Source organism: Ascaphus truei, chromosome 4, assembly GCF_040206685.1.
Source record: "Ascaphus truei isolate aAscTru1 chromosome 4, aAscTru1.hap1, whole genome shotgun sequence".
In the NCBI taxonomy this organism is placed as follows: Eukaryota; Metazoa; Chordata; class Amphibia; order Anura; family Ascaphidae; genus Ascaphus; species Ascaphus truei.
Window position 1 is genome coordinate 209,852,098 of NC_134486.1, and position 27,654 is coordinate 209,879,751.

The 27,654-nt window shown below is 43.3% G+C and overlaps 1 protein-coding gene and 1 long non-coding RNA gene across 5 annotated transcripts in view; both read right to left on the reverse strand.

Moving 5' to 3' along the window:
- Positions 1-27,654, reverse strand: part of CATSPERE (catsper channel auxiliary subunit epsilon) — an 891,786-nt gene that overhangs the window by 240,539 nt on the left and 623,593 nt on the right. The gene's annotated exons all lie outside the window — the stretch shown is intronic.
- On the reverse strand, positions 14,558-18,406 carry LOC142493200 (uncharacterized). Its single transcript, XR_012801039.1, has 4 exons — positions 18,256-18,406; positions 17,220-17,242; positions 15,173-15,292; positions 14,558-14,976 (listed from the first exon to the last, which is right to left on the reverse strand). It is a non-coding gene; the product is annotated as an uncharacterized LOC142493200 (long non-coding RNA).

A 27,654-nucleotide genomic window follows, 5' to 3' on the forward strand; every position in this document is an offset into this window, starting at 1 on the left:
GTGCAGGGGGTCTCCAAAGCAGAAGCGCACAGGTTTCAGGTCTGGGGACCCCGTGCCCCCCGAGATACAGGCCCCTTTAGGGGGTGCCGGTATCCCTCTGCTCTGCTTGGTTTACAGGCCGCGGTCACGTGATCGGACCTTTAAACCAAGCAGAGGGATACCGGCACCCCCTAAAGGGGCCTGTATCTCGGGGGGCACGGGGTCCCCAGACCTAAAACCAACGCGGTTCAGCTCCGGAGACCCCCTGCACATCTACACTATCAATAAAAATGTATTTCAACTGTATTTATTGTCATTTATTTATTTATTTATTTAGATTTATTTATTTATTTTTTGGCGGCTGCTGTGCTGTGCTGTGTGTGTGTATTTTTTTTATTGTAGGTAGCGGGAGGGTGGGTGAATGGGGTATTAGCCCCAACGGTGCTTGTTTAGGGCTTGCGGGGGGTAGCGGGAGGGCTTAACCCCTTCATGACCGTAGCGGTATTAACTGCTACGGTCGTGAAGGGGTTAAGTGCACCCGCAACCCCCCCGCAAGTCCTAAACTCCCACCAAGGGCCAAATACCCCCCCTCACCCATCCCCACCCACTACACACAATAAAGCGGGCACGGTGGGTTAACCCCTTCATTGCCTTAGCGGCTATCCGCTATGGTAATGACGCAGCATTTCTGTATTTTTAATAATATTGAGCAGGAGCAGGGGGGGTCCCTGAGCATTAATTTCTGGCTCAGGGAACCCCCTGCTCACTACAATATTATTAAAATACAGTACACAAATGATGCTTCTTTACCATAGCGCATAGACGCTAAGGTAAAGAACGAGTGTTTATTTATACTGTATATTGTATGTGTTTTATTGATACTGTACATGTGCAGGGGGTCTCCAGAGCAGAAGCGCACAGGTTTCAGGTCTGGGGACCCCGTGCCCCCCGAGATACAGGCCCCTTTAGGGGGTGCCGGTATCCCTCTGCTCTGCTTGGTTTACAGGCCGCGGTCACGTGATCGGACCTTTAAACCAAGCAGAGGGATACCGGCACCCCCTAAAGGGGCCTGTATCTCGGGGGGCACGGGGTCCCCAGACCTAAAACCAACGCGGTTCAGCTCCGGAGACCCCCTGCACATCTACACTATCAATAAAAATGTATTTCAAATAATTTTTAATGTGCGGATGTTTGCGCAGAGAGAGAGCAGCAGATCTCTCTCTGCTGCAAACACATCTCGCCCCCGCCGCCCATACAGTAGTATCATTTATGTATGTGCATATACAGTACTGTACAGTATGTTAGGGCTTACAGGGGTTGTTGTTATACAGTATATATATATATATATACAGTATATATACTGCATTACAATTCATTATAGGGGACGGCTTCACAGAGAACAGCTCGCAAGCGCCACCATGTGTATTTAGACGGCATTGCAGTATTTCAGCAAGCCGGAATAAAAAGCTTAAATTCCTGCCGGAAAATAACGCAATGCACTTTGGCAGAAAACTATCAGAAACCTGAATACACCCGAGTATACCCGAATTAGCGGGACTAGCCGTGCTCGAATAAAGTGTGTCGCCAGTGTATGAGTAAGCAGCGAAATGCGTAGAGCCTTCTTTGTGCTGCAGCCACCTAGAGAAGAAGACGCCGGACGCCAGAGTTCCTTCACAGCCCCTCACCTAGCGCGTCGCAATCCCGATACCAACGGATGGGGTCATCCGTGAGCAGGAAGTGACGTCAGACGCCACTGCCAGACGGCGAGGCAGGAGATTCAGAAGGAGTGTGGGAACATTTGCTGGCACAGACCGCCGAAAGATACCTTTATGTGTACAATCCGTTTGTACTTTTGTAAGTACATCTACTATTTCTTTACATGACATAAACGACCTATGTTACAATCTACACCATTGGGCTGTTTTGTTTCTTTGCATGTATGATGTGAGCACTACTTCTGCTGAATCAATTCTTCTGCAAGATAATCTACTGGGGCCACTAATACCAAGAGAGAAGTTACCCATCTTCACACTGTCTGCAATTTGTCAGAACACTGCATTATTATTTCTACTCTGTTGTAAGTAGGAAATCCCCAAGAGCCAAGATTTTCATCTAGCCCGCATTGCATTAATATACTGCACAATTATTGTTTTTATATTTTCTTTATTCACATGTAATGTTCCTGATTTGATCGCTCCCTTCCCACCCCAAAAACAAGACTGCATCTGTTGGAAATCCTCGCATATTTCCAGGAAAGGTTGAGAAGTATCTTTTCAGGTTACATTTTTGTGTTTTATATATACTGTTTAATTATTCGGTTTATTTTATTCATTTATGGTATCTGTGGCGCCTATTCAAATCATTTGACAAATACTCTTATAAACCTGGTAAACATCCATAGGACTGCAAAAGTTATCGGCCAATATCCCTAATCAACACTGATGTTAAAATCTACGCCAAATTACTGGCCAATAGATTAAGTCAGATCCTGCCCAGACTTATACACCCAGATCAAATCGGCTTTATTAAAGATAGACAAGCTGCGGACAACACCCGACGAATCATTGATATGGTAGAGATAGCCAATAATAAGAAATTACATGTTATGATGTTGAGTCTGGATGCTGAAAAAGCGTTTGACAGGATTGACTGGCCATACTTAAAACAGACACTTGGGGCCTTCGGCTTCGGGGAACGGGTGAGTAATGCGATATTCTCGCTGTACTCTAGCCCCGCTGCTAGAGTCCTCCACCAGGGCTTCACATCGAATATATTCCAAATTAAAAGTGGCACACGTCTGGGGTGCCCATTATCTCCCCTTTTATTCGCCCTGTGTATGGAACCTCAGGCAGCACAGATCCGTAACAACCCGGATATCTCAGGGATTACTTTACACTCACAATCCCATAAGGTTGCCCTGTACGCTGACGATATCTTGCTTTTGATCTCTAGACCCCTTACCTCTCTGCCGAACCTGTTTGACCTGTTAGAGAAATTTAATAGAATTTCAGGATTCAAAATAAACCAAACCAAATCCGAGGCCCTGAATATAAGCCTCCCAAAAGAAACTGAAAAACTATTGAGTCTGAACTTTAATTTCAATTGGCAACCAAAACATATTAAATACCTGGGAGTCCACATCACTAAAGATTACAAGGGCATCTACGAGGCAAATTATCCCAAATTGATTAGAACATTAAAGAGGATCTGAGAAAGTGGATGCCTCACAAGATCTCCTGGATAGGTAGGATACATAGCGTAAAGATGAATATCCTCCCTCATATCCTATACCTATTTCAGACTCTACCGGTGCCACTTAGACTGAAGGAAATACTCTCACTTCAATCTGAAATCTCCAATTTTATCTGGGGAGGAAAGAAACCGAGAGTAAACAAGACAATTATGAAAAAAAAACACCTGGACTGGTGGTCTAGCGGTACCTTGCCTGTTATCTTACTATAAAGCGGCACAATTGTGTCAACTCACACAATGGCAGACTAACCCAGCATAGAAAAGATGGGTAGATCTGGAGAAGATGGCTTGCTCCCCATTGGAGGTAGATAATTTGTTGTGGCTACCTAAAACAGCTGTTAAATGGGCTGAACGGCCGCTTTCCTCGGTGGCTAACTCGTTGTCGATATGGGAGGCTGCTAAATTTAAACATGCCTTAACCTCCAAACACTCACTGATGTCCCCGTTATGGGGTAACCCCGACTTTGCTCCAGGACTAGCAGAAAGTGCTGCAGGGAATTGGAAAAAACATAGATATGTTAGGTTAAGAGATCTGGAGGGTATATCAAATAAGATTAAAATGTTTGAACAACTCAGATCCGAAAAAAATATCCCGCACTACGAATTTTTCCGCTACCTCCATATCAGAGCATACTTTAACAAAAACTCTCCCTATCCGCCCTTAACTACATTTGAAAAGCTCAGTCTGACAGCAACAGACACACGGGGACTTACATCGCAGATGTATGGGGAAGTAGATAAAAACACAAAAAACACATAGTGCATTAAAAATTATATTGACATAAACAATAAATAAGGTGAGTATCGTGCGTACATCAGATAGTTTTAAACAAGCATTTTCGGGATATTGTTACCCAAACACCACGTGGAAGCCGGATCAGATGTCCTCGCATGTGTGTGGAAGCTGGTTCCTTGGACATCGGTTCCTGTTCAGGTAAGTATGGAGTCTCTGATAGTTCTTGCTCCCATAAACGAATCAACACGTTTGCAGCTCTACCATAGATTGCTGCTTCAAGCAGAGCTCCACGCCAGCTGAGATCCTCTCTCTCCCCTCCGTTTAGACACTTCCGGGTTGGTGACGTCACCGCGGGGTTCTCGCCGATATTGGTGCCGATTTCACTGGGTCAGCTCGCCGTACTGGGGCAGTACAGTTGAAGGCAATACTGCTAGTAACTCTTCCAACGCGTTTCGAAACCCGTGGGTTTCTTCATCAGGGAATATCCACGTGGTGTTTGGGTAACAATATCCTGAAAATGCTTGTTTAAAACTATCTTGATGTATGCACGATACTCACCTTATTTATTGTTTATGTCAATATAATTTTTAATGCACTATGAGCGTTGTGCGCTGTATTTTTTGTGTTTTTATCTGCTAGTTTTAGGGGGTTCCTGAGCCCTCCCTATACCGCAGCTGCAGACGCTCAGATTTGTTCAATTAAGGTCACGTATTTTTACCTTACATATTCATCACTTCACGTATAACATTAGTTGCGCACTTTTTTCCTCACCTATTCACGTATGGGGAAGTAGTCGGTTCTGGGAACACACAGCAGCAACAAAAACTAGCATACAGAACTCAATGGGAAACGGACCTAGGAGAGGAACTGGAGGAGGACGACCGGTCTTCCATACTAGAAGCAGCAGCTAAGAGCTCAATTTGTACAACTTTGAAGGAGAATGCATATAAAGTATTGATAAGATGGTACCTCACCCCGCTTAAATTATCAAGGTTTGTCCCTGGATACTCCCCGCTGTGTCCAAAACAGTGTGGAGAATCGGCTGACCTGTTACACATGCTGTGGTCCTGCCCTCGAATCTCATCTTTATAGGAGGAAATTAGAAATTGGATCCAGAGGATTTTTGACCTCACAATTCCCCCGGATCCGTGGCTGTTCCTTCTGAATAGACCATGGCTGGGCCTCTCCAAAACTGGAAATAAACTAGTTGCTCATTTTGCAACAGCAACGAGGTGCGAGATCGCAGCTATGTGGAAACAACCTGAGACCCCAAGCATCCCCAAGATTCGGAACAAATTATGGTATATATGTCAAAAATTAACAAGCCTAGTTAATGACACTGGCACCAAATATCTAAAAGTCTGGACGCCTTGGCTGGCACAGACAGATATCCCAGGGATAGAGGTAACCACAATTTGGCAATGATAGTCATAAATGCATTCTCATTCAAAGAGTGCGAGCTTGACTTTGAAAACCGGCGGACCCCGCACTTTGCTTAGACATAGCATAGGCCTTATGGGTTTAGATCACAGCGGCTCAATCATCAATTACGACGCAGAAGCTTTTGGAGCCCACGCTCCACCCCCGGACCCCCCCGCCTCCCCCCACTCCCACCCCTTCCTGCCCTCCCTTATCCTTTTTTTTATTATTTTTTTTTCTGTCCCCAAGTTGAAATAGCTTACGGACCCCTTCGGCTCAATACAAGCAAAATACCACTATTTTCATTGTTCGAGCCCAAAGGTTTAACTGCATGTATCGTATATGGATGTTATACAGTGAATGTTTATTTTCCCTGTATTGCGATACAACTTGTACTGGAAAAAATTCAATAAACTTGACGTTATAAAAAAATATATATATACTGTGTCCAGTCTTATGTGTGGTAAAATATATAAGTCCCTATTCTGGTGTCAGGGATGGAGTGAGTGTATCTAGCACCTACTCTCACTAGTCTCATACTTTGCACACTGTAGGAAAATAACTTTTAAAACTTTTACACACACGAACCACTCTCAGCTTTATCACTTAGCTGGAGTGCCCTCTGAACCACTATCTAGGTGCAGGGTACCTGGGCATGTATCTGGGTACCACTCTTTATACTAGGGATCCCTCTGTCTACTAGGGACCCCATGGGTGATCGCAGGTATACATTAACCCCTTCCTGCCCATTTACCTTGTCTGGAAGATGCTGCAGCAGGAATCCTGGCGGTGAGTCGTAATAGCGCTTCAAGCGTCAGAGTTTGCCTGCAGCAATGTGCTTGGCTGGATCCGATTATTTCACTCGATTCCCGGATCCAATTCCTGGGGTATACCATAACTCTGGAACCCTGATACATAGCCACATTCTGTAAAGACTTTCTCCGACAAACCCACTCTGAAACTTACAGCCTAGAAATCTCCTGACACCAGCATCCCAAGAAAGGTAAAACACACATAATTCTTTATCGTCGCATAATTTGCACATAGTCATAGTAATGCATTTAGGACATCTGGATCCAAGAGCTGAAACTCTAGAACTTCAACACACAGATTAGGGGTAACCAAGTTGGCTGAACCTTTATTAGTGAGCCTGGTTAACCCCTTCACTGTTACAATAGATACAATATTTTTATACAAGTACACGCTATGTTGGGCTTTTTACTTTATTAGTGAAGGTGACCAGACACGAGGGGTTAAAAGAAACATCTGAGGCAGACTACTGAAAGTTTCAACAATGCCACTGTTTTGGATAGGCTTGTAAAGAATGAGGAATTTGTGAGTACACACTTCACTGGATTCAGAGATCAACAGACCATATAACTGTTTAAACATATTGCACTATATTTTGTATGTTTTTTCTACTGTCCCGGCCAGCTTTATTCTAAAGCTTGCCGGGATAAATGCGGGGCTTTTTTTTTGTTTGAACGCGGTTTCCCACGCAGCGGCCGCTTCAACAGATAAGCGCTAATGGCGCTTATCATTGAAAGTGCCCGCAGCACGGGAAAACAAAAAAAAAAAAGACGCGCGCCGCCGCGTTTAAAAAAAACGGGGAGAAAGCCGCATTAGAGTAAAGGGGGCCACGACTGTATTTTACAGTAACAGCAAGGAACAGCAAGCAGCAAGCACAGGTACACAAACAAGAGTTTATGCTCAGCCAGTTTGTGGGAGGATTGGCTCAGTACTTAAAGGGCAGACAGCCAATGGTAAAGGTAGCACACAGCTTCAAGGTAACGAAAGAGAACCGCCCGGTCATTTTGTGCCAAAAATGTCTCCACTTTTTTTAACATACCGTCGTTTTCATATAATCGTCGACCCACCTCTGCATGGTCCATGTTTGTTGGGCTGAGCATATTGTAACATGTGCTCAACACAAACGAAGCTGAAGTGGGGATGTATATAACCACCGCCCTACAACTGCGAGACCAGGTGCGGATCGCAAAGTCAGGGTCGTGTAGACAGGTCAGGGTAGGAGAGTTCGGGTAAATCGTGGTACTTGCCGTAGTCAAGGGTTGGAGAGAGGAGAGTAGTCATAATCCATAGCCGAAATCGAGGAGAGGAGAGAGTGGGAGTCCAGAAGCGAACCGAGGTCCAGGGGCACAGAAGAGAGAAGTCCAGGTACTAGCAGGGGTCACAACGAAAGGTCAGGCAAGGCACAGTAACAGCAACAAACAGCAAGCAGCAAGCATGAGTACACAAACAAGAGTTTATGCTCAGCCAGTTTGTGAGAGGACTGGCTCAGTACTTGAAGGGCAGACAGCCAATGGTAAAGGCAGCACACAGCTCAAGGTAACAAAAGGGAACTGCCCCTCAGACATATTCAGTCCACTGATAGGCAGAGGGAAGTGCAGGTGAGGAGTAATTGTATTCGCAATCCAGGGGGAGCATATAAGGGAAATAAAGCAAAACAATCTAAGTGCAGACAGTATAATAAAGTGAATAAAGTCTGTAGAATTCTTGGCTCCTATGTGCAGCTTACTCACAGGATTTCAGTAATAAACGGGCAACAAAGAGCAGTTTTGGACAACAGGAAGAACTTCAGATTCAGGAATGATGTTATTCACCAATCACAGCGAGATGATGGTGCATGAAAAAAAGAAATATATCCATAGTGCAGACCAATAATAAAACGTAACTTTAAAGGGGTACTAAAAAATGCAAACTTACAATAAAAACGTTTGTTAAACGCATATATCACCAAAATGTGATGAAGAGGAATCGATGTGTGCCTGGCTCACCCCCCGCCTCCGGTCAGCGATCAAGTGGTAAGACGCCTCTGCAGTCAGCTCCCTGCTTCCTGGTTACTCTCTGAGGCGTCACGTCACATCCGGTTCATCGTGTCACGTACAGAGGCGGCACACTTTATTCGAAGTGGGCTGGAGCTGCAAGCCGGGAGGTGTCCCGGCTTGCTCATTGCTTTCCCTCGGTGTGCCGCGCGTCATCGATGCGCGGTCATGCTTCATCAGGAGCGTGCGCGCACGGCGCGCGTGCCCAGGGCTCCCCGAGGGAGCCCTGGGTTGCTCCTAATGTGGGGGTTGCGGTGGGGGGCTCCGGGGGACCCAGCGGACCCGGAGAGGGGAGGGGGAAGCCCCGATTGGAGGACCGATTCTCCGAGGCTCCGGCGCGCGCCCGGGACACCTCGGCGCGCACCCGGTTTCTGTTGCGGCCGAGACCGGGTAAAGCTTCTAATAAACTCGTCCGCAACAGTAACTTCCGGTTTCGGCTTTGGGATTGACAATCACTGCCACTTCGTCTCTCCTCCTCTGGGCAGCTCTTACTCAGCGCGTTTCGCCAATCAGATGCGTGGCTTCCCCTGGATTGCGAATACAATTCTACGATTTGGGGACCAGAGGAAACAGTCCCTGCCAGATGGGTTTGAGCAGGGGGTTTTAATTCAATATTTTTTGTCACGTTTTGATTATTCACGCATTTGCACCAATATTATATATATTTTATTATCACCTTATTTTAAGTGGTCACTAATAGTGCTAGCGCCTAATTTTTCACTGTTACACAGCACATATCTTGGTGAGGAGTAATTGACAGCATTAACCCCTCGTGTACTCCTGGAAATGTGACACCGCCATGTATTGGAGACAGGAGCGTCCTCCGTTGCGTCACTGAAGGCGGTGCGGGGGCAGAATCTATGTCCGGTGTTGGCAGGGGTATTGTGGCACTCGGGTACAGTGCTTGCGTGAGGGGTGTCACCCAATGCTGGGCGAGGTCCAATCCTCACAGTAGCCACCCCTTCAGGGGCAACCTCCGGGCGACCCAGAGATTGTCTGGAAGGGTACTTAAGGTGAAAGGCCCAGATAAGCCTTGAGGCGTGTACTTGTTCCCAGTGAATCCATTCTTGTTCCTCAGGACCGAAGCCTTTCCATTGTACTAAGTGCTGGAGTCTTCCCCTTGAGATTCTGGAATCAAGGATAGCCTGGACCTCAAATTCTTGCAGTCCTTCTTTTAGGATAGGTTGAGGAGGTGAACCTGGAGCGGATTAGTGGGGATCCTGAATGAAAGGTTTCAACAGGGACATGTGAAACACTGAAGGGATCTTCATCGACGCTGGTAGCTTCAAACGATAGGCCACTGGATTGATCTTTTCAGAGATGACAAAAGGTCCAATGAATCTCTATGCCAATTTGGGAGAGAGCACCTTTAGGCAGATGTTCTTAGTTGACAGCCAGACCTTTTGTCCTGGTGTGTAAGTGGGAGTCTCACTTGTCTTTTCTGTATAGAGACGGCGTTTCTAACGTTTCCTTGGATTTTTTCCCAGGAATCCTGGAGGTAGAAACTGTGGTGGGAAAAGCTGAAAGGTGGAAACCATAGTTGATGAAGAAGGACGATTCTTGAGTGGATTCATTACGCAAATTGTTATGTGAGAATTCTGCCCATGTCAGGAGATCTGTCCAATTGTCCTGAGCATCCAAAATAAAACAGTGAATGAACTGCTCGATTGGTCCGTTCAGTTTGGCCATTGGTTTGAGGATGATATCCAGAGGAAAAGTGAAGGTAAATGCCTAGTTGTTGGCAGAAGGCCCTCCAGAATTTGGAAATGAACTGGGAACCTCGGTCAGAAACGATGACTTGGGGTGTTCCATGAAGCTGAAAGATCTCCCTGATGATTACTTCAGACAGTCTGGGAACGCTGGGTAGACCCTTGAGTGGGATAAAGTGCGCCTGCTTGGAGAAGTGGTCGACCACCACAGGATAGTATGCATCCTATTAGAGCTAGGTGTCACGGGAGACCAAGACTTATGCACAAATTACTACCGGGATTCTGCACTGAGCATACAAGTTGAGTAAAATAAATTGTAATTTATTTATTTTCAGACAAAAACACAAATCTTCACAATATACACTTAATAAAACACTTACTTGGATGGGGGGAACAAAATCAATTGTCCTTGGAACGAAACAAAGTCTTTGGGCACCCCTGCTCGCATGCAAGTGGGTACGCAAAAGGATCCGTGTAGCAATTCCTGGCAAGTGGCACAAGTAGCCACCCCTATATTTCCCGGGATTTATTCCCGGGCTCACAGAAAAAACTTCCCGTCTTTAAATGTAAAATCATCAGTATAACACAGTTTATTAATAAAGTATGTTCTGCTTGTGCCACTACTATAAACTTTTATGTGTGTGTATGGTTTCTTTATTACAAGCTGCACTCCAAAAATTAGAGTGCTATCTCACTTCTATCACGAGTTAGCTAATTTAATTGAACGGGCTATGATGTGGTTTGCGGTTTAACCCACTTCTCACGTCAATTGACTTTCCTCCTTTCAAGTTGGGGAGCTAACAAGGTAATTGATACATTTTGACAGAAATCCACTTCAGCTAGACCGCAAACCACTTATCCAATTGACCTTATGGTTTAGAGGTCTAGGGCTTAGAAAGTGATACCTATAGTTCAAAGCGGCCACCAGTTCATCAGCACACTTCTTCACTTAGCGCTTGGTTCAGCGCTAGAGGCTCCCCCTTGTGCCACAAATAGAGTTGGCAGATTTTCATTCATTCAGGTCTACAGCAGCTAACGGCTTAGCTGCAAAATAGGGACAATAATGGTAGGGCAGGGGAAAACACGTTATGATGTGGACAATACCGTTTAACCCCTTCAGTCCCAACAGGGATTAGGGTTAACCAGCCGGGCATAATACATTTATTATTGGCCTGGTTAACCCCCTCCAGCCACACGGTCAAAGACCCATGACCACACTTTTGAGGGACACTGCTACAATAATTGTTTTGAAAGATTAAGGGCCTCATGCAGTAAGCGACGATTATGTGAAATCGGCAAGCTTATCGATTAGTCATGTTATTGGCGTTTTTCCCTCTCCGTATGCAGTAAGTGCCGAATACATTCAAAATCAAGCCGAAAACAAATCCGACCACTCTCACGATGATGAGCCGATCACACACAGGTGTATCGGCGTGCGTGGCGGGGTGCTGTTAGGTTGCACAATCACAAATCTTGCTGAATCAGGCGAAACAAGCATGTTTTTGATTGCGCGCCATATTTAAAGGCAACGTGTACTGCTAATCATTCTCTGTGTTGTTGGGAGTGAGAGAGAGAGAGACGCACAGAGCTGGACGATTGAAGATTTGCATATTGACTGAGAGACTTGTTGTGTATTGGGAGAGCTTTGTCCTTTGTTGTTTTGTTTACATCTTTGTCTTGTTTTATATGTGGAAGTGGTTCGTGTGATTGCCTGTACATTTCTTGTCTGTTTTTTGTGAGTGCTGGAAGTAATGCTGCAAAGCGTGGGAAGAGTGATGCTGGTGGGAGTGGGACTGCTACTCGTGCGAGTACGCGTCGGAGTGAACGTTCTGTTCAGGGGAGTGATGTTGCTGGTGCACCGAGTGGTGTTGCTGAGAGTGGGAGTGCTGTTGCTGGGAGTGGGAGTGCTGTTGCTGGGAGTGGGAGTGCTGGTGCTGGGAGTGGGAGTGCTGTTGTTGGGAGTGGGAGTGCTGGTGCTGCGAGTGGTGTTGCTGGGAGTGGGAGTGCTGTTGTTGGGAGTGGGAGTGCTGTTGCTGGGAGTGCTGGTGCTAGGAGTGGGAGTGCTTGTGCTGGGAGTGCTGCTGGTGGCGCAGTTGCTGATGGGGTGGATGGTGGTGGCGTGCTTGCTGGTGGCCAGCTTTTGGAGGCTCTTCCATTGGAAGAAGGAGAGTCCAGTCAGCACCAGCCAAGCTCTGACCCTAAACCTGCTCGGAAGAAACGTGTGGAGAAGCCACGTAATCCTCGCTTCAATGACCAGGAAAATACAGCTCTTGTCACTGGCATTCTGGAGCACTATGACAGTATCTATGGACATTTAGTAGGTAAGTGTACCTTTACATTTATTATTCAAATACATGTGATCCTAGGTCATCAGAGTTTTGTTCATATGCAAATATGGGTACACAATATCTTTCTATGTTCATTAGTGTGGAAACACAGCTTTTTATCATGCCTTACAAGGACAACTAAACACAGGCGGTCAATTTGCCAGAACTGCATACAATATGAATGCAACCTTGCTTACATGTATAGGTTTAGTAGTGAATGCTCATGTGCTTCACATATTACACATAAAACAGCATGTTTGCTATCTCTTGGAACAGCTAGCAGTGTAGGAAACTGGTGCTTATATTATTATTAATTCACCTCATATCTTTTATATGTTTTTCAAGGGCGGACAAGTGCAGCAAGCAAAAAAGAAATGTGGGACACAATAGTCATTGGTGTCAATGCCTGTGGGAATCGTGTCAGGGACAAGTATCATTGTCGGAAAAGATTTGATGATATTAGGTCCAAATTGAAAAAGAAAATACAAGACCAACGCGTGCATGCTACTGGCACTGGAGGTGGGCCCACACCACAACGTCTCATATTGACTCCATTGGAGGAGCTGCTTCGGCCAAAATTACTTACCGTCGTCGTGGAAGGTTTGGCTGGTGACCGTGACATTGGAATTTATCCGTCACAATTTCCAGCAGGTGATAAATATTACTGTACTAGGCGTGTCGTTGCTTACACTTATTTTGCATATTTACACTGCTTTTTATACTGTCTTCACAATATAAGCATACCTGCATCTATATATGTATATGTCTGATTCTGTATATATATATATCTCAAAATAGACATATATGTAGTAGTCCTACTAAAAGCAGTAACTAATATAGCACGTGCCATTGCGTGCTCATTTACATGTGAATTCCCAAAATGCATAGCTGCAGTGGAAGCAATTGATGGTGGGCGAAGATGGGGAACAACAGGGTAGTACACATGTGTAACACATGTTAATCAGAAATTATTACTAGCTACAGGTACAGAACAGAAATATGTAGAATATTATTGTGTATTTTATTTATTTTACTCCGACAAACATGACATTACTGCCTATTTTAAGCATGCATCAAATATATTGCATGCAACGGCCTACAAACATCACTTGCACTAACACATCTATAGTTGTTTATGAAAAGGTCCATTTTTGCTTTAACTCATATACAGACAGCATAATGAGGCACACGTATCATATTTTATGTCATTGTTTTCATAACTTAAAAACTGCACACGACTATTTAGCTCATCTACCATTGTGTTAAAGCAGCTGCAATTAATATCTCATCACAGCATACACTTCAACAGAGGGGGTGGGGTTCAGCACACACACTAATTGCAGCCTCATTTTAGGGTCAACTTAGTTCACACCATTTTCACCTGTTTCAAGTAATTGAAAGGTGTGGCTGATTAGGCTTTTTGTGGAAGGGAATACCGTTATTACAACCTGACTAGCACAACTGAAGTTAATCACACTCATTTGAAAGCTTCACTTTAGCTACTAAATGCCCCAACAACTCATTACTTATCAAAGCGTACGTCACACATTAGTTCACTCATATCTATAGTTGAACTACTATCAAAGACACATTATCACACACTGCATGTGTTGTCTTGTTGAGTCACAGCCACATTCAGGTGTGCCACATCTTCGATTAATGTACCACACATATCCTCTACCAAAAACAACACTTTTTGCAATATGACCACCTTCATGATAACCATTGTGAATGGTCATCTCATGATAGTTATGTACATTATGATACTGATATCACTACACAACATATGATTTTAAGGTACAAATTTAATCTATTTATCCTCACGCATTACTGCAGAAACATAGTATGTTGTATGTTAGGGAACTCAAAACTTCTAAGTACACAGGCATGTACAGTGTTATTACAACTATTTATGTTCACTTTCACACACATTTTCGGTTAAGGAACTGATGTTGTTAGTTAATCATAAATACAGAACATACAATAAGTGTTTGTTCAATATTTACACATATAAATGTCAAACTTATGTTATTGTTATATATAGTTGCCCCTGGAGGACATGTGTCACCTGAGATGGAACAAGTGTCTTCACCTGGGTCAGCCAGCTCAACACAACTACAAGGTGAGTGTATCAGTTGGTGGCCATATAATATGTGCTCTTCTATATGTTATGTTGTCATGTTCATTATTTGTTTTGCACATCTTCTTTAAATAGGATTACTTAGTGTCAGTGAAAATTAAGTGTAAGGCAACATGTATTGTGTTAGTGATGTGAACTATCATGTAGGACTTCTGAGTTTAGAGCAACTTTTCATTCATTCATATTTCATACTGAGTCCAAACATTATTCGTAAGTCAAGGTAGTTTTTAATGTGAGGTTATAAAACGTATGCTAACATGTTAGGTGTTACTTAGGACACAGTACAATTACATAGTAACACAGCATACATTAACATGCCATTTAATAATGTGTACATTTCTTTTTAGAACATCATGGTGATGAGGATGATGAGGATGATGAGGATGACGCCGCAGAAGAGACTGAAATACAATCAAGTGACCATGAAGAGGTGCCAATAGAAACTGTTGTACCGCCAAATCGTCCATCAACTTCCACATACGATGCAATTGTAGCTTCAGAGGGAAAAATAGTGGACGCAGAAAATCGTCGCCATTCAGACATGATGACAGTGCTGGAAAGGATGATTGGACTGCAGGAAGAAACAGTATCACAATTGGCACATCTCCACAGAGTCTTCATTGAAGTGCCTAAACAGTTGCAAAAAATCAACACCTCATTCGAAGCATTAGTTGTTCAGCAAACCCAAGCTAATTACTGGAGAATGACTAATGTACCCCAATTCAACACCTCACAGGCTGGATCATTACATGCTGGCCACTTCTCACCACATTCATCTGATCTTCAGTCACCAGGTCCCAATGTTACCGGTCAAGTAGCACACATTGGTGTGCAGGTTCCTGACGACATCCTACCGCTGCCATCTGTACTACATCACCAGCTGACACCTACAAAGGAGGCCACAAAAACACAACAGCACAAGCAGTTAGTACTGACCAGGAAAGATGAAACGGACCAACCATGTGTTGTGCACGGTGTACCAACTTGCTCACATGTGTCACTGCCCACAAGCCCTGTTGGTGAACAGTCACTGCCCAAAAGCCCTGTAGGTGAGTCACTGCCCACAAGCCCTGTAGGTGAGTCACTGCCCAAAAGCCCTGTAGGTGAGTCACTGCCCACAAGCCCTGTAGGTGAGTCACTGCCCATAAGCCCTGCCCGTGAAGTGCCAGAGGCCACTCAAAGTGGCTCTGTTGTGGCGAAAGTTGGTGGCAAACGAAAAAAAAAAATGCAAGAGACAACAAGCAGGCCTGTTACTCGCTCTCAAAAGGAACAAAAAAAATAAATGTTATAATTCACTCAATATGTCTCTGCCCTTGTTTTGTTGACTTCACATTATCTAATTAATATTGTATGTATGCTGAAGACTGTGTTGTTTCCAAACTTTCAACTATGTTCTTGTACACGTGAAGTTTTGGAAATGTTAACACTCAATTAATGAATAGTGTTATAAATATTTATGTATTAATCGTCTGTTCAGTAATGGTCCACCTGGAACCAGTTGCAAAGTTTAGAGAAGCTGCCATTGACTTTGCAGCAAAACATTGCATTTGGGTGTGTTAATTGATGTAAGAATTGCATATGCATATTAGTCACATGCAATTATAAAAACACCTAAGTAACTGCAAACATCTTTCTTGTACGTGTACAGCAGGATTATGTGTAAATTATTACTTACCTTTGCCTTGCTTGGGCATTCTAATTTTGTCCTTTAATCATTTGTGTGTTCTTGTTTCAATAACATCTCAGAATGTATAATAATATATATACACACACACACACAGTGTGTGTGTGTGTGTGTGTGTGTGTGTGTGTGTGTGTGTGTGTGTGTGTGTGTGTGTGTGTGTGTGTGTGTGTGTGTGTGTGTGTGTGTGTGTGTGTATATATATATATATATATATATATATAGTACTATATAAACTGGTATACATGTATTTTACAAACTAATACACTTCATGCTTCCTTGTGAAAGCACACTATTTTAATAATACAGGCCTAATGTTTGAGAAATATCCTAAGTATGAGACTCTATGTGTGTGTGTGTGTGTGTGTGTGTGTGTGTGTGTGTGTGTGTGTGTGTGTGTGTGTGTGTGTGTGTGTGTGTGTGTGTGTGTGTGTGTGTGTGTGTGTGTATATGTATATATATATATCTATATATATATATATATATATATATATATATATATATATATAGATATATATATATATAATACTATATAAACTGGTATACTGCACCGACACACTTTATTCGAGTAAATACCCGGTATGTACCTGGCAGATACCTGGAATGCGCCACTCCTAACCTCTGACAAGCCCCGTTGCATTTGCCTTCCCAGCCTGGGTTCATGCCTGGCTGATGGGCGGCTGATCTGTTAAATGATAATGATTAGGATTTAATAGGCTGCAATGCTTCGCGTGTCTACCAGATGGCATAAATTCATGAATTGTAATGCAGTTTATATATATATACTGTGCAGTATTGCAGCCAGCGGGAATAAAATGCTTCAATCCCTGCTTGGAAAATAACTCAATGTACTCGGGCAGAAAACAGTCACAAACCTCAATACACCCGGGTATACCCGAATTCGTGGGACTAGCCAAGCTCGAATAAAGTGTGTCGCCAGTGTACATGTATTTTACAAACTAATACACTTCATGCTTCCTTGTGAAAGCACACTATTTTAATAATACAGGTATAATGTTTGAGAAATATCCTAAGTATGAGACTCTAACAGTATTGTGCTTAAACAAATGTTTATTACTTCATTCAATCATGTTTCTCACCATTTAAATAGGTTTCATACAAGGTATACTTACTGCCATCAATGTTGTGTGTACTCCTGCAATATTAAAAAAAATAAAATATAATATATAAATATATATATATTTTTATAAGAGAGATATATTTAGATATATATATATACACACGTATTTAAACTCATGCAGACAGGGAGTTAACCAGACTTTCACATACACACAGAAATGTAAGCGGGGAAAAAACATTTCTTTTTGCAGGTGTGTGTTTTTACTGATATGCCTGGCTAAGAACTATTTTCACACAGTGGTCTTTGTTAGTTTTCAAAAAAACACTATGTGAACGAATTCAAAGTCTAGGGATGTTTTTCAGAAACGAGATAAAAGAAGGAGAAATGTTTTTCCCACAGTCCCATATCACTAACCACAACTGTTAACCCAATTAGATTTACAAAGCCAATTGGCGTTTGAAATAAGGAGTCAAAGTAGTTAGTTTTGATGACCTTGAGAAGGAAAAACAGGAGTTTGTTAGCCATTCAGCACATTCATTTTGATGAGCAAATAACACAGACCTGCACACAGCTTTTGTGCTACTCAGACATGGCTGATGAATTCGTTAACAATATTAATCCCCTTTTAGGGTATAAGTACATGATCTGTGAAGCCATCTTGAACAGTCGCGGACAGAAAGCAAGCACACGCCAAATCGATGATTTCATTCGAGCAAAATATCCTTATTACCAAGACCGTAAGCATGCACGGAATTTTAATTCCTCAATAAGATTCACTTTATCAAGTAATGACTTTTTTGAACGTGACCAGGATAAGCTACAACACACCTATGGTTTCTGGAAGATTGCCCCGGAAAAACAATTTCTCCTGAAAGACGGCACTTATATTGTCGTGAAAGGCATATTTATTCCTAATGGCAATAGCAATGTATCCGCTACTACTGATCCGTTTGAATCGATACGTGCTGCAATATCTGCAGCCTCCATTCCTGAAACCCACATTGTACAAGAACAAAAGTACTATGATTATGTACCAAGCCTTTCAGCTGAAAATGCATTGGAATGGGAACCCGAAGAAATGAACCTACCTCCCGACCAATTATTTGAAGAAAGCAGTGGCGATTCCTATGAGCGCTTCCTGGAGGAGATATGTGTCATACTGGATTCAGCGGTTGGGTCAAGCGTGGATGAAAATGCCTTGCATTTCTGGAGCGACCAGTTGCAGCCAGGCGAAGAGTTAATTCTAGAAGAATGGTAAATATAACAATCGTTATGCGTTGACTCTGCGTTTAATTTTTTTTTTTTTTTGTAACCACCATTTTCACTTTCAATGCGTGGATACAGCGTAACATTGCAGACTGCATAACATGTAGCGATCACAAACAAATTGTTTCCTAATACAATATAGTAGAACCTGAAAGAGTAGTACACATTGCTGACGGTATACATATACGTACTTTCCTATCCCTTTAAACATATTAGCAACATTTTTCCATAACTCTAACACATACCTGTTTTGTTATCATGCAACATCTACAACATTGAAAACCGGGTCCACCACGTATGACGTGGGACCCTTGTCATGGGCCAAGGCGTCCTTAAAAAGGATTACGGATGTAAGTCCCGCCCCCAAGCGACGTGCGCGCCTCAAAGCCTATTGGCTGTCATGTTTTGTTATAGTAACGGTAACTGCAGTGTGTGATGCGTGCGGCTCAGTGTTTGTAGGTGTACCCTGGGCGTTAGCCGAATGTTAATTGAGTGGGAGGAGTGTTAGCGTGCGTTTCACGCTGGCTTAACATGACGTCACACGTATTGCATTTGCGCATTGTGTTATCGGCCGTCCTTTCTGTCCAAACACGTCTGGTTTAAAAGAATACAGATGTACTCGTTTAGAATGATTTTAGTTTCATCTTCATTGTATTTGAAATAAATATGTGATGTTTACTGGTATTTTCTACATGTATTGAACGCACAACGTTCGCTTTGTTTTGCGCATGCGCTAACAGTTAGTGGAGCCAAGCGTGAAGTGCGTGCGCACACTAAGATGTGCGCGCACATTTTTCAGTATACAGGCAACGTTCACTTCATATACATAGTTATGGCTGCTACAAATGATAATAAAAATTACATACTGATGTACACTTGTAGTTGTAACATATAAATGAGTGACGTGTGTATGTACACAATCATATAGAGCTGTGTAACGCGTTGTCACGGATACATATATAGTAAGGTGCCATATTTGACCATCATGTGTTTGCTGTATTTCAGAGATGTCGGGGAAGATACAATCGGATCAATGTATGATTTCAGAAGAGTCTACCTTTATATGAGATGATTGTGAGGAGGAGCCACCGACTACTATACTACATATGGAACTAATTTTATATTGCTTGCAGCGCTTATTAACAAACAATTAAAAAAGTGATACCCTTATGCCTATATTGCATAAGCACTTAATTAACATAATGATGTTGCAAAATAGTGCCTCTTGAATTTTTCTTGAGTGTTCTTTAATGACTACTAACATTTTATGACATGGTGTGTTTTTTATATAACAACCATTCCCACTCTGCTAACACATTTGTGTATTTTATTGTGTAATGGAACGTATGACTGTCGAAACTATGTAACAATAATAATAATAATAATAATATGAGCATGTTCATGTATAGGGCTGCTAGTTGTACGCAGCGATTTACAGACACATGTTTCAGCCTGAGGTCCCTGGCCCGTGGAACGTACAAATGTTTTTTTGCCGCATGAGGCACAGGGAGATAAAGTGACTTGGCCAAGGTCACAAGGAGCCCACACCGGGAATTGAACCAGACTCCCCTGCTTCAAACTATCAGTGCCAGTGTGTGTCTTTACTCACTGAGCCACTCCTTCTCCCAATGTAAAGGACACTTACAACCAAGTAGCCATTTAAATTTAAAATCTCTTGTTACATGGGTATGTAGATAAAATGGTTTGGGACTGTAGCAAATAATGTTACTGGCCAGATGTTATGGTCCCCTCCAATGCATGATGTTCTGAATATGACATCACCATCATGTTATGAAGTACGTTTCTGTGTATATTTCATTAACCTAACTAACTATAGTTTACGGTGTTTATTAATCGTTTAAAAATACATAGTATAGTCAATATGATGATATAAGCTACCATAATAAAGCTGGTGTTATCATTTGTCGGTGTTATACATGGATCCTACACCAATTGATAGAGACACAAACAGTTGTCTTAAAAAGTGTGTCTATGCTAGTGATGAATGTGCTCCCGTAAGTAAACAAATAAGTACAGTTATCCCCTTTTCTCCAAACACCTCTATATTACATTAATGGAAATTATAAGGAAACATACATAAAATGTGATGAAATGTGAGTAATCATTTTGTAATACAATGCACATGAAACCTCAAGAGTAGCTACATGCATATACATGATACAGAAAGTACATATATGTAACATTTGTGTTTAAACCAATATGTTGTGTTTTTAGTTCAAATAATTATAGGAAGATTGAGGTAGCCACATCTTATGAGAGATGTCAGCAAATATACATACCATGATCAGTCATACTGCAAATATACCTATAATGCAAAGGAACAATATATAAATTGCAAACATTGACATGCCATCTTCAGTACCGTAAACAACACATCAAAGTGTGTATTTGGTGTTAAATGTGCAACACCATGTATATTTAATGACATTCAAAATGTAAATCAGCCTGGTGTACACATCATCTGGATGTACATGTTACACTGCACCAATAACATTGTATGTAAGCATACTAGAAGCATGAATGAGTATGGGCATAATATGTGTTTTGTCTTAGCATAAGGAATAACACAATGCTAAAATATTATTGCTTTGTTACCCAAGTTGTATTGACATACACACAACTAAAGTACAATTGAAGAGGGATTCTATAACCTGTGCAACAATAACATACCGGTGCAAAATCCCTTTGTGCACACAGCAGAGAAAAGAAAGGTGTGCAACCCATATTCATCTGTTTCCTACCAGAAGGGTATATAAAAAAACATTGTTGTTAAGATAACATAATGTAAGTATAAAAGTATAACTTGGAACATATCTGTTTGTACTTACAAGAAAAAAATGAATTGATGAGATTCTGGCGTGTCTGGCCACCACTGGCTGTTTGTTCATTTTCAGCAGCTACATGGGTGGGATGCTCGTCTACCAAAGCCTCAGCTAGGTCTGACTGTACATTGTGCCTGAGTGCAACATTGTGCAAAATGCAACAGGCAAGGATAATTTCAGACACTTTTTGAGGCTTGTATAGAAGAGCCCCACCAGTTCTGTCCAGACACCTAAACCTGGTCTTGAGTAGGCCAAATGTCCTCTCTATAACAGATCTTGTAGATATATGGGCTGCATTGTACCTCTCTTCTGCTTCAGTTTGAGGGTTTAGCACCGGAGTCAAGAGCCACGGCCTAATTCCGTATCCTGAGTCACCTATAATGAATGGAGCACACATAAGCTGACATTAGTGATGAAATTGTACAATGCCAACATTCCTAAATACAAATGTGTTTTGTGTTAGAACATGTAAATGTGTACTCACCCAGCAGCCAACCAGGTTCAAAATGTCCCTCTTCGAACGCATGGAAGACTGAAGAGCTCCTCAGGATAGAGGAATCGTGACTGGAACCAGGGAACTTGGGTACCACATGCATTATCCTCATCGTGGCATCACATACCACCTGTACATTGAGTGAATGGTAGTGCTTACGATTGCGGTACACATGCTCACTCTGACTAGGTGCAATCAAAGCAACATGTGTGCAATCGATTGCACCCAGCACAGATGGTATCCCTGCTATATTATAAAAGCCAGTCCTGACTTCCAGCCACTCTGTTGCCTCTGTAGGAAAATGAATATAATTCCTAGCGCGTCTATTGAGTGCATAGAGAAACTGGGTTAAGGCCCGCGAGAATGTAGATTGCGAGACCCCGCTCACTATGCCCACAGTTGTCTGGTATGACGCGGAAGCAAGATAATGTAATGAGCACAGCATTTTAACAAGCCCAGGGACTGCACGACCTCTGGCTGTGAAAAAATCTAAATCTCCCCTTATCTCCTGATAAAGAGATAAGATTGCTGCTGAACTCAAACGATAGCGACTAACAATCTCCTCCTCACTCATCCCATCTAACAGGGTTCTCTCCCTGTACAGACGCGGACGAGGCACAACTTGTCTCCTCTGTCTTCTCCTCTGATCTCCTGTCCCTCTACCTGTCCCTCGGCCTGTCCCTCTCCCTGTCCCTGTCGTATCCGCGTCACTGTCCCTGTCACTGTCCCTCGGTGTGTCCCTTCCTTGCCCTATATCATTCTCTTGATCATCAAGCATGTCATAGAAAAGAATGTTCCTGCGTCTCCTAAACATTCGCAACATTTTGAAATGAGTAGCTGTGAATGAGCAGGTAATGGGCGTCCTTTAAATAGGTATGTGATGATGTCAGGTGACATAGTAAAATGCAAGGTGTTACATTAACATAATAAAGTACTTGTGTGGCAAGCTGTGTGTAGTTGTTGTTATAAGTATTTGTTGTGTGTATTCTGCAGGGAATGATGATATTTGGCAATGATGTGACGTGAAGCTTTGTACAAAGATTGCTTGCAAATAAATAGTTGCATGTGCAATGCATGTAAAACTTCTGAACGCAAGAGTCAGTCATGTAATGAGACAAAAAGGCTGAGATTGACGTGGGAAAAGTTTTGTGTAACATGTGTAATTATCCATGTTATTGTCACATGTTGGCAACAATGAATAGTCGTGTGGATATGCATGCATTTCTGTAATGAGGATAGTTGGTATAGAATGAGTTTACAAGGTGTCCAAATGATGAATTACTGTACATGTGTGTATAAGTTAGGTTGAAGTGCTTGTAATGCTACGGTTACAATGTAAACATGCAATGTGATTGAGCATCCAATAAGTGACGTCATGAAAATAGGGAGGACCCAAACCTAGATGTAAACATGAGAAGACAGATGTACATGAAGGTTTAAAGATGCGTGACACATTACAAGCATTGTGTAATGTAAAGGAACATGAATATACGGTGAATGTGTGACATGTGTGACATGTGTAACATCATGTAAATAATTGTCGCTCAGTTCAGTAAAATGTGTGATATGATGTGAGGTTCTCCTTTAAGAGTGTAGTATAGTATTTTCCCTTGCCACATCATCACATGATGAGTAATGTGACCCGCAAATGCTGAAAACATGTAAAAGTCGAATGTTATGCAAATAAGACACGTCAGCTGTGACACAATGCAGGGAATGCCCCCACACTGTAATGCAAATCCCCTTTGTATTGTGAGCAATGAAACGTAAACAGTACTATACTGTTATACGTCCCCGCTCCATTGACTTCCATTGATGTACAGAAGATGGTTTTTTTCTAAGTGCCGTTCCGGCAGCCTTAGCGATCGTTCTCCCGTCCAAACTGCCAACTTTAGTTGGCGGGAGAAATCGGCCATAACATCTCAATTTCGTAGTGCCGATCAGCCCCGATAAGCTGTTTTTTTTTGTTGAATCCAGCCGATTTAAAAAAGTGGCGATCAGTGTCGAAAACAGGCTTATCGGCAGCCGACTGGCCATAACCAAATTATCGGCTCCGAAACCTGGCGATATGAAACACTTATCGGCGCTTACTGAATCTCAAACCCAATTTTGGCTATAAAATGGCCATATTTCCCTTATCAACGCTACTGCATGAGGCCCTAAGTCCAGTAACGTTGTGTATTTAGTGGCACCACAAACCTCCACCCACTGGGTCCTCTGCAATGCCTTGCGGGCACAGAACCGGACATAGGACTTCCTGGGGTATCGTTCCCCTGTCCTGAACTTGCCCCGGTAAGCTTCTGGGGTGAGAGCATACTGCATCAGCAGCATTGCCTTAACATGCTTAAAGTCATCCCGGTCTACGGGTGGGATAGGCTGCAGAGTCTCTTTGGCCACTCCGGACAACAAGGGGTGCAATCTCAGCACCCAGTCCTGTGGTGGCACCTGGTATCTTTGACATTGGGTTTCAAAATCATTTAAAAATCCCTCTATTTTGTCGGTACCGTCCACAAACTTGTTGAAGCTGCGGTGATCCACTCAGGGGGTTTCTTTTTCCCCGTTTATCAGGTGGGAGTGAGAGAACACATTACCATTTACTGCTGCAAGCATCCGAATTCTCTCATCTGATGTAGCTGTCATGGTAACTTGTGCAGGGTTATCATATACACAAAATCTCTAGGTTTAGTTGAACACGACTTAGATATAATAAATATAGTTTATTCCTTAAAGAAGGTGAACAGACAAGATTACACAAATAACATACAAGAATAGAACACTTACTTAGGGGTTGGACAAGGAAGCAATCAGGATCTGGATTGGCAATTCATTCAGGCATCAGGTAACAAGTAGATGTAGTAATGAAAACCCTGGGCATAGGGCTTACACTGGTTTATATGGGATTCCAGGCCTATACCCTAACATTGGGTGCCGGGCATTGGTTATAAATTACTTCCACCCAATTATCCCTTGCCACCTCACGTGAGAAGCAAGGTAATACCTGCCCACAGGGGTGGGCATTATTCTAATCAGGAGCTCATTTCCCTAGCCCCCTCCCAAAAGGCTAGGCGCCTCCAAGTCTGCCTTTTACAGGAAAACCTTTGTCTCAAGGTGAGAAACACAACACTTTACACAAGTTCCCATGTCCTGCTCTTCTTTGTTCTAGCATACACAAGCAGGGTGGGGGAGCCTTTGATCAGGGGGCTTATTGTAGACCACATGTTGCCCCATGAGCATTAACATACCATATGGCCTCTAGCTTTCCCGGGCTTAGAAATACCAGGGATGCAGAGTAACAGTTTAATGTTAAGCATATATTAAAATAATCCGTTCTGTGAGTCTGAGCGGGCTGAAATTTGCCAGGTCCTCATGCTGGAGGACCCTTGCCATGGTGGCCAAATATCAGCCTTCCACGACCCCCAGAACCGGAGATACCCAAAACCAAGTTAAAATCCCCTATTAACTTTAATGCAGGATTCTCCGCTATAAGCTAAAAGAAATCACTGCATTTCACTTTTCTATTTAAATCAATGGGCTCCCCCGCTATAGGCTTTTAATGGAGCAACTCCGCCATTGAAGTCAATGGGAAAACCTCATTTTTCACAGTTACCCATACTCCGTCTGGTTAATCGGAGAGGGCTGGAAATTGCCATGTAGTCATGCCGGAGCAGTTACTACATTCTACCCAAATCCCAGCTCTCTGGTACTCACAAAACCGGATATATGGGTTTTGACTTTACATACTTTCGGACTTAGCCGTTTCAAAGTCACGCGGCTTTCCTCCATTAGAATCAATATGGCCGGCGCTGCCATAGGATTCAATGGGACCTCCGCTACCATTGAAGTTGATGGGAAACACACACTTTTTAACAGTTAACCCTACTCCGTTCGGTTGAGGGGAGAGGGCTGGAAATTGCCATGCTGTCATGCCGGAGCAGTGACTACATCCTGGCCAAATCCCAGCCCTCTGGTCCCCACGGAACCAGAGTTATGGGTTTTCAGTTTACACTGTTTTCCACTTAGTGCTTGAAAGCCACGCGGCTTTCTCCGTCATTACGGTCAATGGTGTGACCCTCGTAACGAGCGTGACCCTTTACCGGGGTCATTGATTGTCGGACCCGGTTGGGGTCTAGTGAAGGGGTTCCTAGGATCTAGGGGCAAAAATAATTTTATTCCGGGGTGCCCTAGAACCTAAGTTTCCCACGCCAATTGAACATGAACTTGACCGGGGATGGATAAAAGCTCTTTCAAGACAAAGTTTCCTCTTTTGCGGTCTGCGGTTTGGATGGCTGACAACCCGTTCCTGGAGGTCTGAGTCGAGGAATCCCCATTTAAATACATTGCTCCATTCACTATCAATGGGGAACCGCCGCTCCTCCTCTCGGGCGCCACCTGCAGGTCTTCTACGATATCGGGCCCAAATCACCGGAATCTCTATAAGGTTACATGGGGCTGTAATGGCTACCTATAGAGAGATTGCAAAATGCAGCCTGCAAAGGCGGGAAAAGGGACAAAGGGACAAAGGGCCCTAAACACAAAATTAACATTAACCCTTTCCCTACCGACTGGATCCCAGTGTAAGTGTTGGTGCAGACACTGGAATGGGGAAAATACATATTCACAGAGGGATACACATTTGGTGCTGAAGCAGGAGCATAAAGACAGTACTGGACCTCAGTCCAGTTAACCCCTCACCTCCCAGGTGAAGGCAGGGGGATGCCCAAATGGGGTGTTAACCCTTTAATACCGGGCCAAACCCCTCTCACACGACAATAGCCCTCTCTCCCCATGAGGCAAGGAGTGCGGTGATTCCAGGGGTGGCGGGTCCAGTAGCCACAGGACTATCCCTCCCGCACTCCCAAGTGCCAGCCCTTCACCATTATCACGTGATTGCCCTCTCCCTCCCCATGTCCATCTCTCTCCGTGGCTGGATTAACCTCCTGCACCCAGGGTTGAAATGTGATCACTGCTGCTGCAGGTTGCCCTCAGGTAAATCCATACTGGCTTCATGCCGTTCCAAGTCCTCCTCCAGTTATACCTTTGACCGACCAGCCATCGGTAGTCCATAACTTTCACACCGGGTAACGACCCGAGCATGGTCCGAGGACCAGAACCATCCCAATCGCTAATCCATGTTCGCCCACAGGCACAAAGTTAGGTGATAAAGGGAACCTGTATTTTTCCGTGCTCATGTGAAACGTGTGTACGCTACCTCTTGCTTTGGAAGCTCACAATCTTCGAGTCTCCCGCTATGCTATAGGATCCCGCAGGGAGCCCTTTCAACTCCGGGCTTTTACAGACATCGTGGCACCAAGCCAGCGGGATGCCTTAGAAGTCTGGAGCTGCACATCCTCAGCTCATTTAGTGAGTCACTAGACGCATACAGGGCTACAATAAATGAGTATTTCCCGGTCCCCGGTTGTCTGAATGAAAACCCAAATGTGCCTAACATGTTTAATACACTATTTGAGGGGGACTTCCATTCATCAATTTTTATAAAAACGTATGAAAATTACACTATGGGTGTTTTCTATGTTTCTCCCTGAACTACGCGCACAGCAAGTTTCAGCGCACCAGGAGCTTTCTAACAAAAGTTAGCAAACAGCCGCTTTTATTTCTCAAGCCCTGAACTTAAAAACCTTTTTACTCTCGCAACCTTATACCTGGTGAGAAAGACAACGAACCCCTACACTGAGTTCTGGGGGTTTGGGCATATACGGGGGGACCCTGGAATGTGATTTCCCCCTGCCCGGTTTTACTGTTCTGGTCTGTGCTGAAGCAGGGAGATCTGGCAATGAGCTGCAAAACTGCTTCCTAGGGAGGATTTTGTATGGCGGTCTGTGTCTTCATGTCCCCAGGAATCTGGTAGGATTCCTGAGTACTTGTTT